We start from the raw sequence: 5824 nt of genomic DNA, 5'->3' as shown, positions 1-5824 counted from the left end.
ATCATTTTTACCCCATTTTAAGTGATTAGGCAGTGTCAGTTTGCATTTGAGGCTAGATAGAGGTGATATGTTATTTCCTGTTAAAACAAAGTGCTGTTTTTGTCTCTCTGCTGCAGAAATCAGGTAAGTTAAGACTTTTCTAAATATAATTTCCCTGCCCTCCATCAAATAGTCAGCCTCATACTTCTAAATGTCTTACTAAAGAGATGTTTTTTTTTTTATTTGTAAAGTCAAAAGCTCTATAAAAAACAATAAAGGATTTTCATTTCAGACTTGAAGGCAAATAAGGATGGTGTTATTAATGGAAAAAAAGACTACTGCCTAAAAGTTTGCATCAAAATGATCTTTGGCAATACAGAAAAGGGTACCTTTGTGACATTTTAAATGAAAAATCCAGAGTTAAAAAAAAATTGAGCTTGAGAAGAAAGCATCTTTTTTATTCCTGTGAAGAAATGTTCTAGCAAATGTCGTTTTTCATACTAGTTAGAGTAGTACCATGAAGACTATGATAAAACTCTCCCATTATAACTGTAGTAGAACTTGGAAGCCATAACTACGAGACACCAATGTAAAGGATGTGTTCTTCTTATAATGAGAATGCAAGTGAAATGACATTATAGAGAAATAGGAGCCATAACACTGTATTACCGGTTCTGTATCCAGGACGAGACACATTATAACAAGACAGCACTGTAAATAGCTTCCTTGTTTATCAGCAATGAGCTTATTATTTATATCTTTGTCCCTTTTATAACAAGGCGGTATTTTAAAAAACTCACATTCTGGCACACTTGCTCTGTTTGAAATATCATGTTGTTTACTGTTATGACCCACACTGCCACCTTTAGGCAGAGAAGGTTCTTGACTCTCTTAGTGCATTTACACTTACAACTCAGACCTGATTAGGCATAGAGTCGATTAGATTAAACAATTATCATTTGAGCCTCTCATTTACACTTTAGCACAGACCTAAGCTGGCTTTGGTCCCTTTGCATATGCATGTGCATAGCCCCTGAACTGTGGTGCGGCCCTGAGGACTTCATATTGACCACCTCTTGTGTGAAGACATTTCCCCTCTCCAAAACACAAAGGCGAAAGTCTTTAAATGAACAACATGCCTTTGTGTCACTTGTGTGTTTCTACTTCAAGATGGTGGTTCTGTGCTAATTACAATTTTGCCATCAGAAATGGAGCTAGCATCAAAAACTTGCATGTCATTACCGTCTACTTGTCATACACTTTGATATGTAAATAACGCCCGTTTCTCAGAATGTGAGCTTTCAAAGTCTCCTCTTCAGGGGTATGTGGATATTTATAGAAACAGTTGTTATTGTATACTGTGGCAGGAAATGGCGTTGTGGTGACTCAGACCAGAAGAAAGCACACACAGGTCAGGTAGCTGCAGTTTACCAAAGACACCGTGAGCGCCATTTTATTTAAAGAAAAAATAAACAAAATATTTAAAACAAAAATAAACACTGCTCACAGGAGCACAAAAATAAAAGGTTTAAGGTTTTAAATAAACTACACACACAGGTCAGGCTGGGCAGATTGCTGTGACTGATCCTGTATTTTAAATATGCAGGTGACCATCTCCCGATTAGCAACAAACGAATCACTTAATTCGGGAGATGGCCACCTACTTCAATGGTTTTATAATGTGGATGGGGCTTCCCATCCAAGCTGCAAAATAACAAAAATGCATGTACGGTGGTTCGCCGTCATCTATACACAAATATAAAACAATAAACAAATACAAAATAACACAGGGGCAGAGGGGGAGACCCTGTTCTAAAAATAAAGAAACAATACGATTAAACAGCAGGGCTTTCCTACCGACCTGCTACATATCCCCCTCCTTGTACGAAGCACACATGGCCCCAATGGCCACCTCCCCCCTCAGTCTTAATGTCCCAGAAGAGGGGTCTGGAGGAATCCATGGGGGTGGCCATGGTGGGAGGTCCTCCTCCCCCCAATATCTTCCTGGCTGGTAGCTCCCTCTTCTGGGGCTCCAACCAAACTGTAGCAGGGGGAACTGGTCACCTGACCTCCCCCCCTTCGTTGTAGCCGGCCGCCCCCTTTTCTGTGGCACGGGCCCCGGTGCTTCCTGTGGTCCTTAAATAATAATACAATTAATAAATAATAATGTAGTCACATTCGCCACATCCCTTAATATACCCTCAGTCACGCCTTCTTCAGTAGCGAGTGCAATCACGTATCCTCTAATCCAGGAATGACACATTGCCTACTGTATTAAGGTGATGACTTCTGGTATTGTGACTCTGCCCCCCTTTCGACTGACCCTGGAATGAATTGCCTGTTATACCATGCCCTCACAGGTCGGGAGGGAGATTGTTGACTAGGATTCATTCACTCTCTGTCACAAGCATACAGTTCCCACAATGCACCTGGTCACTCCTGGATTAACATTTGAGCTGCCACGGCAGTCATTTTGACGGTTTGAGGTTTTTAAATTGAAATTACTTGGTCTGTCTGAAAGTTATGCAGTTGTTCCTAAAGATATGTATTAGATAACCTGACGGCGTTTGAAAGGCAGGATCACAAAAATAAGGAAGTTATGATTCTGCCCACCTTTTACAAAACAGGTTTGGATCATTTCTATAGTTTGTTACTAGTTCTAAAGTGTCTGGTCTCGCTATCCATGTTGAGGAGTTAGAGCTTTCTTTTCTGAGCGTGAAGTGGGTCTTGAATGCTACTTCACTGTAGCTGGCCATTGATGACCATTCCTCCCTCATTTGGGGATAGAGGAAGAGAACACATTCTGAGTGGAAAAAAAACTACTACTACTTCGACTAGTAATAATAATAATAATAATAAATAATAATAATAATAATAATAATAATAATAATAATAATAATAATAGTATAGCTCCTTTCACAATAAAAATTGCCGCAAAGAGCTTCACATGAATAAAACATTGACAAATATTAAGAAAAGAATGTAAGAAAAGCAATAAAAACAAAAGAAACACACAACAGTAACACAAGGCAGAGAATAAAAAGAACATCATTTTAGCATAAAAAACCCGCTACATTATAAGAGTGTGTTTTTAATCTTGTTTTAAAAGCAGTGACATTTGGTGCTTCCCTTACAGAGCTAGGCAGATCATTCCAGTTTTACAGCCCTATAACTGAATGCTCTACCACCTTTCTTTTTTTGTTTATTTGTAATTTGTGGCACAGCAAACAGTATTAAAATATCATTTAAATACAATGGTGCCAGGCCATTTAATGCCTTATAAGTTAAAAGCAACACCTTAAAATCTATCCTGACTTGGACCGGAAGCCAGTGCAGAGATGCTAGCACAGGAGTAATGTCTGTTAGTTCTGGTTAAAATTCTAACTGCAGCATTTTGTATAAGTTGCAGTCGAGACATAACATGGCTATAAGCACCACGGAAATAGGGCATTACAATAATCAATTCTAGATGACACAAAAGCAATCTCTCAGTATCTGTGGAAAACAGTACTTCTCAATTTGGCAATTATTAGATGATAAAAATACATTTTATTAATATTCCTGATGTGTGTCTCAAAAGAAAGATTTGGGTCAAAGATCACACCTCAATTTCTCATTTAATTTTATAAGAGAAGCCGCCAAGGAGTAAGTCAAATATATTTATTCCCTTGTTGCTCCTGAGATCCTAGAATCATCACTTTTAGCATTAAAAAGTATTCAAGCATCCATTTTTTGATGTCAGCAAGACAAGTGCTCAAAATATTTACAGCCGAGGTGTCACCCAGTTTCAGGGATAAATATAGCTGTGTATCATTAACGTAACAATAAAAATGAACCCCATAGCTATGCATAATACTACCCATAGGCAGCATATACAATAACCCTGTTGAACCCCGCATGTAACCCTTGACACAAAATAGGTCAAATTGCAACCTGTTCGAGAGATAGGATCGAAACCAAGAGAGAACACAACCTGACAGTCCTACCAGATTTTCAAGGAAATCAATTAAAACAGAACGCTCAATAATGTCAAATGCAGCACTTCAGTCTAATAGAATAAGAACCGAAGGTGTGCCCGTGTCAGAGGATAACCACTAAAATAAATGCTGTCTCGTTGCTATGATAAAGTCGAAACCCAGACTGATATTTCTCATATATGCTATGATCTGCAAGAAATTTGGTAAGTTGCTCGGCAGCTACTCTTTCTAAGACTTTAAACAGGAATGGAAGATTTGAAATAGGCCTGTAGTTATTAATAATATTGTAATCTGAGGAAGATTTCTTGAGCAGTGGTTTTACTATTGCAGTCTTGAAAGGGTTAGGAACAGTGCCTGATAAAGGAGCGAGGGAACCAATCTACTTGAAGAAAAGATCCTTGAGCAGGTTCAGAAGCATTTGAACTAGAAAGGAAGGGGGGAGAAATCAACAAAAATCCAGAAGGGAGATGACATCAAAACAAGGACAACAAAACAGGTAAAACAGCCATTAAATGTATTTATCTAAATGCTAGACATATCAGAAACAAAATGTTATTACTTGACGCTACTGCACTAACAAATAATTATGATGTGATAGGTGTTAAAGAAACTTGGTTGTCTGAGAGTGATGGAGACAAATATAATATTTGTGGGTATACACTGTATAGGAAAGACAGGCAGGACAGAAGAGGTGGAGGGGTAGAGTTATACATAAGAAACAATCTTGAAGCCCAGGTGTTAAATCTGGATGAAGAAAACAACGCCGAATCAATATGGGTCAGAATAATGGACAAAAATTCTAAGGGCATAATAATAGGAGGATGCTATAGACCTCCAAATTCAGACGCACAGCAAAATAATCTGTTATACAATGACATTAGTAATGCGTGTAGCAAAGGAAAAGTCATACTAATGGGGGATTTCAACTTCCCCCTATAAAATGGGAAAACCTGGTGGGGAGCACGATGGACAAAATTGAAATGGTGGAAATGACAAATGACTGCTTCCTTACACAATTTGTCAAGGCACCAACTAGAGGGGAGGCATGCCTTGATTTTGTTTTTTCAAATAACAAAGACATAATAACTAAAACAGAGGTCAGAGATCCACTGGCAAACTCAGACCAAAACCCAAAAAGTAATGACTAAAGCTAAGGTTTGCAATTTTAGAAAGGCAAACTATGAAGGTATGAAACAGACAAACAGAAGTAGATTGGAGTAAAATAGAGAAAACAGTCACAGAAAAAAAAGATGGCTGTTTTTTAAAAAATTAGTGCTAGAGGTGCAAAACAATTGCATCCCAAAAGTTGACACATCTTAATTTAAAACAAAATTGCCAAAAATGGTTTAATAGATCAATTAAAAAAAAAAAGCATTCAGAAAAAAAAAGCACTTTAAAGGGCATTTAAAAGGGACCAAAAACAAAGTACACAGAAAGAGTACTCGGAACTGCAAGTCAAAGTCAAAAAGAAAGTCAAAAAGTCAAAAAGAAAGTTAGAAAGGCCAAGAAAGAGATAGAAATGAACATTGCTAACGGGGCTAAAACCAATTCCAAAATGTTTTTCTAATATTACAACAGCAAGAGAGCACTCAAAGAGGAGGTTAAATGTCCAAGAGATACAAATGGCAAAATCATAGATGAAGAAAAAAAATAGCAAGTATATTAAACGATTACTTTTCACAAGTTTTTCAAAGGAGGATACGGACTACATGTCCCACATGTCAACCTGTTTCTATCCAGTTTTAAATAACTTTAGCATAACCAAGGAAGAAGTGTTAAAGGAACTATGAGCTCTTAAAATAAACAAATCCCCTGGGCCGGATGAGATCCTCCCAATAACACTCAAAGAAATTAAAGAAGTTATTTAC

The 5824-nt window shown here is 37.6% G+C and overlaps 1 pseudogene; it reads left to right on the top strand.

Annotated features, from left to right (window-relative positions):
* Positions 1 to 2600: 2600 nt before the first annotated feature.
* LOC121326102 lies at positions 2601 to 2791 on the top strand (annotated as a pseudogene).
* The last annotated feature ends 3033 nt before the right edge of the window (positions 2792 to 5824 follow it).

This window comes from Polyodon spathula, chromosome 1 (genome assembly GCF_017654505.1).
Source record: "Polyodon spathula isolate WHYD16114869_AA chromosome 1, ASM1765450v1, whole genome shotgun sequence".
Classification (NCBI taxonomy): domain Eukaryota; kingdom Metazoa; phylum Chordata; class Actinopteri; order Acipenseriformes; family Polyodontidae; genus Polyodon; species Polyodon spathula.
The sequence above is the reverse complement of the archived record's forward strand: the minus strand, read 5'-3'. Positions and strand labels throughout refer to the sequence as shown.